The sequence below is a fragment of the Salmo salar genome, chromosome ssa18, assembly GCF_905237065.1.
Source record: "Salmo salar chromosome ssa18, Ssal_v3.1, whole genome shotgun sequence".
NCBI classification, from domain to species: Eukaryota; Metazoa; Chordata; class Actinopteri; order Salmoniformes; family Salmonidae; genus Salmo; species Salmo salar.
Genome location: NC_059459.1, coordinates 14029997 through 14044247, shown reverse-complemented (window position 1 = coordinate 14044247; position 14251 = coordinate 14029997). Strand labels below are relative to the sequence as shown.

The window sequence follows — 14251 nt, the reverse complement described above, 5'->3', positions numbered from 1 at the left end:
GTGGGCCATTGGCCGTTCTTACTAATACAGTTGAAGTCGGAAGTTTACGTACACTTATGTTGGAGTCATTAAAACTTGTTTTTCAACCACTCCACAAATTTCTTGTTAACAAACTATAGTTTTGGCAAGTCGGTTAGGACATCAACTTTATGCATAACACAAGTAATTTTTCCAACAATTGTTTACAGACAGATTATTTCACTTATAATTCACTGTATCACAATTCCAGTGGGTCAGAAGTTTACATACATTAAGTTGACTGTGCCTTTAAACAGCTTGGAAAATTCCAGAAAATGATGTCATGGCTTTAGAAGCTTCTGATAGGCTAATTGACATAATTTGAGTCAATTGAAGGTGTACCTGTGGATGTATTTCAAGGCCTACCTTCAAACTCTGTGCCTCTTTGCTTGACATCATGGGAAAATCAAAAGAAATCAGCCAAGACCTCATAAAAAAATTGTAGACCTCCACAAGTCTGGTTCATTCTTGGGAGCAATTTCCAAACGCCTGAAGGTACCACGTTCATCTGTACAAACAATAGTACACAAATATAAACACCATGGGACCACGCAGCCGTCATACCACTCAGGAAGGAGACGCGTTCTGTCTCCTAGAGATGAACGTACTTTGGTGGCCGAAAAGTGCAAATCAATCCCAGAACAACAGCAAAGGACCTTGTGAAGATGCTGGAGGAAACAGGTACAAAAGTATCTATAACCACAGTAAAACGAGTCCTATATCAACATAACCTGAAAGGCCGCTCAGCAAGGAAGAAGCCACTGCTCCAAAACCGCCATTAAAAAGCCAGACTATGGTTTGGAACTGCACATGGGGACAAAGATCGTACTTTTTTTAGAAATGTCCTCTGGTCTGATGAAACAAAAATAGAACTGTTTGGCCATAATGACCATCGTTATGTTTGGAGGAAAAAGGGGGAGGCTTGCAAGCCGAAGAACACCATCCCAACCGTGAAGCACGGGGCTGGCAGCATCATGTTGTTGGGGTGCTTTTCTGCAGGAGGGACTGGTGCCCTTCACAAAATAGATGGCATCATGAGGATGGAAAATGATGTGGATATATTGAAGCAACATCTCAAGACATCAGTCAGGAAGTTAAAGCTTGGTCGCAAATGGGTCTTCCAAATGGACAATGACCCAAAGCATACTTCCAAAGTTGTGGCAAAATGGCTTAAGGACAACAAAGGCAAGGTATTCGAGTGGCCATCACAAAACTCTGACCTCAATCCTATAGAAAATGTGTGGGCAGAACTAAAAAAGCGTGTGCGAGCAAGGAGGCCTACAAACCTGACTCAGTTACACCAGCTCTGTCAGGAAGAATGGACCAAAATTCACCCAACTTATTGTGGGAAGCTTGTGGAAGGTTACCCGAAACATTTGACCCAAGTTAAACAATTTAAAGGCAATGCTACCAAATACTAATTGAGTGTATGTAAACTTCTGAGCCACTGGGAATGTGATGAAAGAAATAAAAGCTGAAATAAATCTTTCTCTCTACTATTATTCTGACATTTCACATTCTTAAATAAAGTGGTGATCCTAACTAACCTAAGACAGAGAATTTTTACTAGGATTAAATGTCAGGAATTGTGAAAAACTGTGTTTAATGTATTTGGCTAAAGTGTATGTAAACTTCCGACTTCAACTGTATCGACAAATGTTCATGGAGACAAAATTACCCCTAGAGTCAGTAATAGTGCCCCCAACAATCAACCAGATTGCATTATGTCCCCCGGGATAATGACCACATAATTTACGCATAGCCTTATTTAACACATGCCAGAAGTGTGAGTGCGTGGAATATGGGTGGTTTATGGCTGCAGTTAGTCAGGCTGGCTCGCATCACTGTTTAATGGGATGCTCTCTTCATTGTTTTGATTGGACCTACAGTTCTCCTTAAGAGGAGATGACTTAAGGTTAACCACACTGCTATTAAACATGTACAAATGTCAGCTGTCCCTGCTGTTCTCTCAGCGCTAGAACAGGCAGAATGAATGTCGGCTGCAGCACAACAAATAACAGGCTGAGACTCTTACAAAATGACAGTACAGTCTGAACCGCAATATTTTCTGTCATTGAATCGTGCATTAATTCATTGAAGCTGACATAACACATTGTATCTGACATGAAGGATGATTATTATGGTTAGAAGATAAAAAAAATTTGAAGTGTCACTCCACAATGGTACAATAATTAACAACACAAAATACATATATTTTTAAACCACATTGTGGACCACTCAGATAGTGTGAAGTTTGGGAGGAGGACTATGTCCGCTATGTTAACAACAACAACACAATAGAAGTTGTGAGGGTCAGGCGACATCTTGTTCCAAAGTTCTTTAAAACTTCATGACACATCTGTCCCATGTTCTCTCTCTTTCCATCTTTCTCAAAGCTTTCAGGCAGTATTGGTGAAACGTTGCGCTCTACCATAGGTTATAGAAAGGCTCACAAGGACTTGCCAAGTTGGGTAGCCTAACCCTGCAGATTTGCTCATTTTAATACAGGGGATTTTCGTGTGAAAGAACCCATGAGCACCAACGTAAAGCGCAAAGGAGCATATCAAATTGTGTGTCAAATGAAAGTATATATTTATTTTTGAGAAATGAAGGCATATATTTTTCAACCATTTTCTATTCTTAATGTTAGGAATAAGCAAATACTTTGATTTCTGGTTAAACAGTTGGAAAGGGGTGACATCACCAGGTGGTAAATTAGTTTATAGACCAGTAAGAAAGAGAGTTCCAAACCTCTGCCAATAACAGGTAGTTTTCAGTTCTCCCCTCCCCACCCAGACAGTCCTAGCAAAATTCTTCTGGGGAAATTGCTCTTTGCTAAGAAACTATGTTTGGTTCAGTTTTTTTAAACTATTTTTATTGAAAACAATCACAGTAATGTACTTAATTGTCAACCAGAAACTATTTGATATTGAGCTGAAAAAAGTTGCATTGGACCTTTAAGATATTTTCAAATTTCTCTCCCTCATGAGGAGAGGATAATAGAAGTTTGTAGAAGGGTCGTTCCATGTAATTTCAGCAACTCACCATCTCAGCTTGTTCTGAAATCATTTATTTAGTTTGAAACAGATAAGATTAGCATTCATGCAACATTATTTTGTTAACACATAGTTTGATATATGACAAATTCACCTAATTGATTGCACCCAAATTGGCCATTTTAATTTATAGGATTCATATAATATTCAATAAATACAGTGAGGGAAAAAAGGATTTGATCACCTGCTGATTTTGTACATTTGCCCACTGACAACGAAATGATCAGTCTATAATTTTAGTGGTAGGTTTATTTGAACAGTGAGAGACAGAATAACAACAAAAAAATCCAGAAAAACGCATGTCAAAAATGTTATAAATTGATTTGCATTTTAATGAGGGAAATAAGTATTTGACCCCTCTGCAAAACATGACTTAGTACTTGGTGGCAAAACCCTTGTTGGCAATCAGAGAGGTCAGACGTTTCTTGTATTTGGCCACCATGTTTGCACACATCTCAGGAGGGATTTTGTCCCACTCCTCTTTGCAGATCTTCTCCAAGTCATTAAGGTTTTGAGGCTGACGTTTGGCAACTCGAACCTTCAGCTCCCTCCACAGATTTTCTATGGGATTAAGGTCTGGAGACTGGCTATGCCACTCCAGGACCTTAATGTGCTTCTTCTTGAGCCACTCCTTTGTTGCCTTGGCCGTGTGTTTTGGGTCATTGTCATACTGGAATACCCATCCACGACCCATTTTCAATGCCCTGGCTGAGTGAAGGAGGTTCTCACCGAAGATTTGACGGTACATGGCCCCGTCCATCGTCCCTTTGATGCGGTGAAGTTGTCCTGTCCCCTTAGCAAAAACCCCCAAAGCATGTTTCCACCTCCATGTTTGACGGTGGGGATGGTGTTCTTGGGGTCATAGGCAGCATTCCTCCTCCTCCAAACACGGCGAGTTGAGTTGATGCCAAAGTGCTCCATTTTGGTCTCATCTGACCACAACACTTTCACCCAATTGTCCTCTGAATCATTCAGATGTTCATTGGCAAACTTCAGATGGGCATGTATATGTGCTTTCTTGAGCAGGGGGACCTAGCGGATGCTGCAGGATTTCAGTCCTTCACGGCGTAGTGTGTTACCAATTGTTTTCTTGGTGACTATGGTCCCAGCTGCCTTGAGATCATTGACAAGATCCTCCCATGTAGTTCTGGGCTGATTCCTCACGGTTCTCATGATCATTGCAACTCCACGAGGTGAGATCTTGCATGGAGCCCCAGGCCGAGGGAGATTGACAGTTCTTTTGTGTTTCTTCCATTTACGAATAATCGCACCAACTGTTGTCACCTTCTCACCAAGCTGCTTGGCGATGGTCTTGTAGCCCATTCCAGCCTTGTGTAGGTCTACAATCTTGTTCCTGACATCCTTGGAGAGCTCTTTGGTCTTGGCCATGGTGGAGAGTTTGGAATCTGATTGATTGATTGCTTCTGTGGACAGGTGTTTTTTATACAGGTAACAAATTGAGATTAGGAGCACTCCCTTTAAGAGTGTGCTCCTAATCTCAGTTTGTTACCTGTATAAAAGACACCTGGGAGCCAGAAATCTTTCTGATTGAGAGGGGGTCAAATACTTATTTCCCTCATTAAAATGCAATTAAATTTATAACATTTTTGACATGCGTTTTTCTGGATTTTTTTGTTGTTATTCTGTCTCTCACTGTTCAAATAAACCTACCATTAAAATTATAGACTGATCCTTTCTTTGTCAGTGGGCAAATGTACAAAATCAGCAGGGGATCAAATACTTTTTTCCCTCACTGTATAGTACCTGACATCCGATTTAGACCAAACTTGTTTCTAACAATGAATAAGACATTTGGAATCCCCAGAAATAGTCAAAAGCCACCCACGGACCCCCCACAACCCACTCCAATCCCACTCCATCAACAAGTATACAGTATCAGGTCTCTATACAAGTAGAATGGAGCTGGGGTTCGGAGTATTGTTTCTTCATCCTATGTAACGGCAGGTAGCCTAGTTGCGGCAGGTAGCCTAGTGGTTAGAGTGTTGGGCCCAACGAGGCAGTTAACCAACTGAACAAGGCAGTTGACCCACTGTTCCCCGGTAGGCTGTCATTGTAAATAAGAATTTGTTCTTAACTGACTTGCCCAGTTAAATAAAGGTTAAATAAAAAATAAAATAAACGAATTGTCAGTGAATTTGGTGATGTTTTTTTCCCCCTGTTCAGAGAAATTTGTCATTGAAGTTGTTAGGTTTATGTCTCATCCTACATCCTAATATTACCAGGTTCTGACCACTAGACGGTGCTGTTCCTGCTGTTAGGTAAAAAAGACCCCCCTCTCAATGTTAAAGGGATAGTTCACCCAAATTACAAAATTCTTACCATGTAAGCAGTTTATGGATAAGGTATGACAGCATTTTGTCTACCTGGCCACTGTTTCAAATGCTAACTTTTTGCATTTGTGGCACAAATCCAATGGAAGTCAATGGTACCTATATTAGCATTTTCGCGCTTTATATACAAATCCTCTTTAAGTAACATCATTGAGTTACTCAATTCTTATTTTTAAAAACAGCACCATCTAGTGGTCACAACATGGTAATATCAGGATGTAGGATGGGACATAAAGTTATCAACTTCAATTACAAATTTCTCTGAACAGGGGAAAAAAAAACATAACCACATTCACTGAGAATACATTATATAGGAAGAAGAAACAATACTAAGAGCCGCGGCTCCATACTACATGTCAGACATAGAGAACTGATACTATATAGTCGTTGTTGGGGTGGGATTGGCGTGGGCGGTCCACTTTCTTGTGCTTTTTGAGGTGGAACGACCAAGAAGTAACAAGTAAAGATTGAGCTATCAATTAGTTGTAGTGTTTTTACAGATAATATTTCTTTAATGAATTATTAAGTGATTAAAATGCATCATTCTGTTACCAAATCGGTAACAGAATGACATAAAAAATCTGTAACAGAATGTCTGCAATTGAAATAGCTACAATGGGAAGACATACAGTGCATTCGGAAAGTATTCTGAATCCTTGACTTTTCCCACATCTTGTTATGTTACAGCCTTATTCTAAAATTGATTCAATTATAGTTTTTTTTTCATCATCAATCTACACACAATATGTCACGTCCTGACCAGTAAAAAGGGTTGTTGTTGTTATTGTAGTTTGGCCAGGGCGTGACAGGGGGTGTTTGTTTAGTGTGTTTCGGGGTTTTTGGTTTATGTTTTCTATTTCTATGTGGTTTTTCTAGTTTTTCTATGTCTACGTTAGTTTTGTCAATGACCTCCAATCAGAGTCAGCTGTTTGTTGTTATCTCTGATTGGAGGCCATATTTAGTTGTGTGTGTTTTCACTTGTGTTTGTCATGTGCGTTTTACTGACGATTGGCTTCCGTCTGGCCACTCTACCATAAAGGCCTGATTGGTGGAGTGCTGCGGAGATGGTTGTCCTTCTGGAAGGTTTCCCCATCTCCACAGAGGAACTCTGGAGCTCTGTCAGAGTGACCATCGGGTTCTTGGTCACCTCCATGACCAAGGCCATTCTCCCCCGATTGCTCAGTTTGGCCGGGTGGCCAGCTCTAGGAAGAGTCTTGGTGGTTCCAAAATTCTTCCATTTAAGAATGATAGAGGCCACTGTGTTCTTTGGGGGCCTTCAATGCTGCAGACATTTTTTGGTACCCTTCCCCAGATCTGTGCCTCAACACAATCCTGTCTCGGAGCTCTACGGACAATTCCTTCGACCTCATGGCTTGGTTTTTGCTCTGACTTACACTGTCAACTGTGGGACCTTATATAGACAGGTGTGTGCCTTTCCAAATAATGTACAATCAATTGAATTTACCACAGGTGGACACCAATCAAGTTGTAGAAACATCTCAATGATGATCAATGGAAACAGGATGCACCTGAGGTCAATTTCGAGTCTCATAGGAAAGGGTCTGAATACTTATGTAAATAAGGTATTTCAGTTATTTTTTAAAGAATTTTGCTAATATTTCTAAAAACCTGTTTTTGTTGTGTCTTTATGGGGTATTATGTGTAGATTGAGTAGGATTTTTTTTAATTCAATTTTAGACTAAGTCTGTAACGTAACATAATGTGGAAAAAGTCAAGTGGTCTCAATACTTTCCGAATGCAATGTAGTAACAAACCACAGTTGGGTCACCTGCTACTGTCCTCCCTTCCACTGGCCTACTGTTATGCTCAGCTCGTATGTTTTCTTTCTCTTTCTGTCATCTGGTGGTCAAAGCAAGAGTTTGAAAACAGTCTGGATAACCTCTCCCTCCCTCTCTCTCCCTCTCTCCAGTTAATGTCACATCTCCCCTGGCTCTTACTGACACCTATCCATGAGTCCCCTTTCTTTTCATTTACTGTAACCAGCATCTTCACTCACTGAGCACCGACCAACACCGGACGTTGAAAAGTAGTTGAAATGTGATCAGCCTGCCTTTGCCTTGATTTCAACATCCAGACTGTCCTTGATTTGGCTCAAACATAGATGTCCATGATTGGTTCTGATCTGTCCGGACCAAGTCTGTAACAATCATTGACGTCTATGTTTCACAAGTTTAGACCGTACAGTACAGCAGAGCACATTAAAGTGGAGTTCAATACAGTAAAGTAAAGAAGAGTGCAATATCTGTACTGTAGTAGAGTAGCATAGAACTGTACAGTACAGTAGAGCACACTGTCCATAATGTACTGTACTCTGCTGTACTGAGTTATACTCTACTTTACTGTACTCCACTGTACTCTACTGTGCTGCCAAAAGTTATGAAACATAGACGTCTATGATTGGTTCATATTTGGTCCGGTCTGGACAAACCAAATGTGTTCTTGTTTGGGGGCGGAGATCATTAGAATAATAGCCAGTGTGTAGAATAATACCCAAATATGCAAAGGAGGATATTTTATATTTCTACCTAGGGTTGCAAAGTTCCGTTAACTTTCCAAAAATTCCCAGGTTTTCCAGAAGTCCCGGTTGGAATATTCCCAAAATCAGGAAGGAATAAGATGGAAATCCATGAACCTACAACCAGGATTTCTGGAAAACCTGAACATTTTGGGAAAGTTATCAGGATTTTGCAACCCTATTCTACCTTTTTGTACCTATTCATGATAGATCTAACTCAAGGTATCATATCATAGTTGACACCCCCTTCTTTCTGTTGAAATCTTTGAATCTGTAAAGACCGACGCTGGAGATGAGAAGCAGGTACGGGGAGTGGACATTTTATACGGAACAGACAAACAGAACAACAAAACAGGAACAGCGTTGGCACACGGGTAAACAAGGACATATGGCAATTAATGCTGCAGCAGGGAATAGAGCGGGAAACCAGACAGATATAGGGGAGGTAATGACAGGGGTGATTGAGTCCAGGTGAGTCCAATAAGTGCTGATGCGCGTGAAAGGGGAAAGGCAGGTGTGCGTACTGATGGTGGCAGGAGTGCATAATGCTGGGGAGAGGGAGAGCGGGAGCAGGCGTGACAGAATCTTAATTCGGAAGTAGATATTTAACAGAGTTTTAGGAAAACCTGGTCACATAAAAAAACGGAGAGAAATGTATCGTCATTTTGTTATCAAACTTTGCATCTGCAATGTTGTTCAAGTAAATGTTTTATAAAAAATTTCAGTTGAAAATATTAAAAGTAGTTTCTTGTCCATAGATTGTTATGGTTTGTTTCACTTTGCAATCGATAGTTTTTGTTTGGTATACATTTTTAAGTAAAAAAGTGATTATCAGCATCATTCTATTATCATGGAATTGCCTTACATCCAACACCCCCTTCTTCCCTCCCACTGTGGTTTTTGGTTTACCGTAAGAGATAAAAATGATTTCATAATAAGATGGGGGGGGGGTGTTGGTAGAATCATTGCAGAATAAGTTACTTACTGTAAGTGCTCCTAAGCTAAGTCTTTACCTAAGGCCAGACAAAATTGATTCACAGTTTAATGGATTTTCCTAACAGAAAAGTGAGGCGAGCGAGCAAAAAAAAAAAAAAAATACATTAGGAGGATAAGGACATGAACAATAGGAGAAATATTCAATTTCAGACTGATTTTCAGTTTATTATTATGAATACACAAATTAACATTAATGAACATTATTCACATAGAATATTGCATTCTATTATACATCCTATCATATTAATAAAACACGTTTTTAAAAAGTAATGTATTATCAGTTCAATTATCTACTTAATTGTATAGCCTAAGAATGATTGACAATAAATAATTGTATAGCCTAAGAATGATTGACAATAAATAATTGTATAGCCTAAGAATGATTGACAATAAATAATTGTAATCAAATTAAAATGTTGATGCATAATAATGAGTTCATTACCTGAATGCATCTCTAACAAAATATTCATACAAATATGATTATGCCTCTCATAGACTAGGCCTTGTAGAAAGAGGGTCAATCAAGCTAGGTCTGCCAAATGAATGTAGCATTGGGAAAAATACATAAATCCAGCCATAGAGTATAACCTATCATCATCAAAATAAATAAAAAATGTTTACAACATGTACAATTAGAAGCATCGATCTATATAGATCAAGCGTGACTAAATTCGAGCCCAGTAACCTTTCTCACCGCATCCTCCTTCGATTGTCTTGCCTGGCTGCCACGAACAGCCCCTACCTGCTGATCTGCACGAAGTGTGTGCGTGCCACTGGCTATGTACTTTGCTGGACATTTTTGCTGTTCTTGGCGGCGCATCAGCTCTTCAAAGGCATCCCGTCGTAGTGTTATCGGTTGGCCTACTACTACTGGTAGTACCGGTAAAATGTAAGTTATGAATCGCAAATCACCGTACAGCTGACACACTTCGATTTCATCAATCATTTTGACTTCAATTTGGTTGTCCAAAATACTATCAGCTTGCACTGTGTCTTTGCTGATGAAAGCCCTGATCTCTGGTCAGTCAGTTGGTTAAATCACATTGTTGTTTCGTCTATTAATCGCTTCTATTAGATCAGAAAATTATGCAATAACCATCAATTTAACCAACTGTTTGTTTATAATGAGCGACGTCCCACGTTTAACCTGGCTTCAGCCATGACGGCATGAGAGAGAAATGAAACATCTGCACGTCGCCTGCAGGTGCGAGCGTGTGTTTCACTGTCCAATCTGAGGCTCGAACATGAACTGACCGTGTGATCTGAGGCAGTTCGGTCTCTTGGGCATAAATTTGGGAAAGACTCAAGGGAGAGCGAACAGTGAATTATAAACGAAGAGCTGAATGTATTTCCCAAAAAATAACACATCTGATTATATTTTATTTCTTTTTCGGGGTGTGGAGAAAAGTGAGGCGGGGCATCCGTTAAACAGTAATTCAACTTTGGCCAGCCTAACCAATTTTGATTGGATAGAAAAGTTTGCCAGAAACCACCATCAGGAAGTCCACACCCAACACCACCAGTGACGAGTCATCCAACCCCAGCCCGGGCCGACGGCCATAATCAGAGCATGTTGGGTTGAAATCAGTGGTATTAGCCTCTATTTGAACTTTAACCAGTCTTACATAGAATATGTTCACATGTCCTTTTTAGACAACAATGAATTGGGATTTCTCTTTTCTTATCTCCTCTGTGCTTATGATGTTGAAGCCGGTGTCTGGTAGTAAAGATAGAGGCTTCATGTAGTTTTGAGGAGCGTCAGGGTCGGTTTGCTCATTTGTTGACCAGTGGATCACTCCCTCCCTTTGGCACCAGTGTATGCCAGGGAGGCATATGGTGAGTGAAAGCTGAGACGAGTTCCGGGTTCCAGCCCACCAGAGTACGTCGGTGGGATCTGATAGAGAGAGAGAGGCTATTCTGAGCACTAAGTGTTGCATCAGAAAACATTTTACAGTAGAATTACTTATAATAATGCTCAGTAGATTAGAATATGTCCTAGCTAGCTGGGATCCCTTAGAGACTCCAGCAATTGTGACTAAATGGATGCATGAGCATTGGTGAATGGTGAATGACTGTCCACAACGTGTGTGGAGGTTGACACCTGAGGAAACTGACAGCATCTGTTTACAGCCAGCTAGTCTCATTGTCCTGATGCACCCTTTGTCCCCTAACCCTCCTGATCTTTGCTCCCTATGTATGTAACAGTGACAGATCCTATTCTTAGTCTGTAGTGACATTATGGGTCAGGTCCTCTCCCAATTGGTGGGAAGAGAGGAATCTATATTGTACTCTTTTGTTGATGCGCAGCAGTTTAATTTGTCTTAAGGCCTTGAAAGGAAACAAGTGGTGCATTATCTCAATTTTGAAATGTGTCCCACACTATAAAACGTTATTCAGAAAGAGAGAACGGGCTAAATACTGTAGGGGACGTAAGATAGTTTGAGGTAGCCTGCTGTTTGGTGTTGGAAATAATTCGATGGTAGTAGTGGAGCTGTGTTGATTTCACTTCCCCCGTTGGCGACACGCTGAGATGAATCGAATCTCAACGAAAACCACACATAATCCTTAATTGTCCACATTTGCATATTTCAATAATTGATTGTGTTCATCTTGTGTAAGGGAGATTTAGGGAGCTAAAGTTTGGAATTGCCTAGTAGGGTTTTATGATAATGCGATGATAGTTTATTGTGCTTGAGGACCTGCTCTGGCTTATTACACTGTTGGCAGAGAGCAGATTGGTGCTGTACTGGGAATAAACAGCGGAGCACACTGAGATTGTGTTTTCCCCCTGGATAGACTGTGACTCATTGGGATTAGTTGGGCAGCAGCACTATAGGTGTGCCTGTGAAAACTCCTGAAGGGGAAACAACAACAGTAGCCAAAAATCCCAAATAAGACTAACTTCAGCAGCATGAGCAGAGTGATAAAAGTCTTGGCAGAATATAACATTTGGCACTCTAGTCTTTTATGCCACTGTCTTTTTGTGCTAATGGTTCCACTGCGTCTTATGGTTATCTTTCCAAAGATCCTATTTCTTCCCCAAGACTCTCTATCGCTTCCTTTGCATTGCTTGTGTTTTCTTCTATTTCGTTTTGTGAAGCTCTCCGATTGGCTGCTTTTATCAAGCTTTTAGTAGGCCTGATTGGCTGCTTTTAGTAGGCCTACCTCATTTCCATTTCCCTCCGCATTGCTATTATGGGTGAGCATGGAAACCAGGCTATTTCTGATGACAATAACACTGGCCTACAACTCACTAGGCTAAATATTGAAGCAAACAGTCTATAATTGAATCGGTAGGCCTACTTCTGTATTCATTCTTCCATTATTTAGAGTCTCTGTAGTGTTATTACACTGTTTTTACAATATGTGCTTCAGTGACTGATGTAGCCTAACTTTACCTTACCATTACCTGGTCTCAGGATGTCCCTCTGTTTTACGCTCCAGGATTAGAGGATGAAACAGATGAATCATTTTATGATAATTATCATCACCGTCCACTGCTCTGAAACCGTTTGGCCGTTGACAGATAACTGACAAGCCACTTTAGGCTAATGAAAGGATGGTGCGGTGCTGAAAAGGGCTTAGCTTTCGAATGAATCCCACGTTCACATGACAAATCAGTCATGACATTGGTCTTTATAGCAGCTATGATACAATTTGGGATGTATGGTAACAATTTACCCATCACAGGAATTTCTGAAACTTTTTATGATCCGTGTGACAGTGTTGGTGACTAGATCAAGTGGAATTTTGTTTGAAACTCATTGATGTCTAGTCTGCAGCAAATGTCTGATCTCCCTTCTGCTAATGGGAAATCATATTGCTATTTGTAGTATTTGAGTGACCGTATCAAATCAAATCAAATTTTATTGGTCACATAGACATGGTTAGCAGATGTTAATGCGAGTGTAGCGAAATGCTTGTGCTTCTAGTTCCGACCGTGCAGTAATATCTAACAAGTAATCTAACAATTTCACAACAACTACCTTATACACACAAGCGTAAAGGAATGAATAAAAATATGTACATATAAATATATGGATGAGCGATGGCCCTGCGGCATAGGCAAGATGCAGTAGATGGTATAGAGTACATTATATACATATGAGATGAGTAATGTAGGGTATGTAAACATTATATAAAGTGGCATTGTTTAAAGTGACTAGTGATACATTTATTACATCCAATGTTTTATTATTAAAGTGGCTAGAGATTTGAGTCAGCGTGTTGGCAGCAGCCACTCGATGTTAATGATGGCTGTTTAACAGTCTGATGGCCTTGAGATAGAAGCTGTTTTTCAGTCTGTCGGTCCCAGCTTTGATGCACCTGTACTGACCTCGCCTTCTGGATGATAGCGGGGTGAACAGGCAGTGGCTCGGGTGGTTGTTGTCCTTGATTATCTTTTTGGCCTTCCTGTGACATCGGGTGCTGTAGGTGGCCTGGATGGCAGGTAGTTTGCCCCCGGTGATGCGTTGTGCAGACCTCACTATGTGCCTCAACATTGAGTGTTAAAGTTACTTATTGCTACTCAATCCATCCAATCAACAAGTAAGCTTTGAAATATTGATATTTATTAACCACCCGCAGACCAACTAATAGCAGAGACACATCATCAATAACTGTTTTGCTTGCCTATTGCCTTGCCATATATTTGAAGCTCTGATTCAATGACGCACAATATGTGAGATTCATAAATAGTGAAGTGATTTAGAGTGAGGAGCAAATAGCAAACAGCAATATCACACATGTATTCAATTATTATACAGTGTTTATGTCTTGCAGTCTGTGTCACTGACCATAGGAAGGGGAGACATTTTTCTCAGCTAGACTTCGTCCTTAATTTAACATTACTAAATGCTTACTGTGTATTTGAAAATCGAGAAACACACCAAAAGAGCCATGAAACAAACACCCTTCAAAATGTATAAAACCGTGTCCCGTGTGGCTCAGTTGGTTGAACATGGCACTTACAACGCCAGGGTTGTGGATTTGATTCCCACGGAGGACCAGGACAAAATGTATGCACTCACTACTGTAAGTCGCTTTGGATAAGAACGTCTGCTAAATGACTAAAATGTACAAATGTAAAATACATGTTAGAACTGTTCCCAAAGTTCCCTTTATACTGAAGTACAGCATGAATTCTTCATCTTATATACTTGTGTATCTCAGCTCTTGTAGAGGTAATGTAAACAGACTCATTGTATGGGGAGCCCTGTCAAGTTCAGTGTGTTTCCTCTTTCCTGGCAGCCTCGCTGAGTGTCTGTCTCTTTAATAGGTGTACGGAGGGGAGG

The 14251-nt window shown here is 40.3% G+C and overlaps 1 protein-coding gene across 5 annotated transcripts in view; it reads left to right on the top strand.

Moving 5' to 3' along the window:
• Window positions 1-14251, top strand: part of LOC106576704 (inactive ubiquitin carboxyl-terminal hydrolase 54) — a 106127-nt gene that overhangs the window by 8459 nt on the left and 83417 nt on the right. The gene's annotated exons all lie outside the window — the stretch shown is intronic.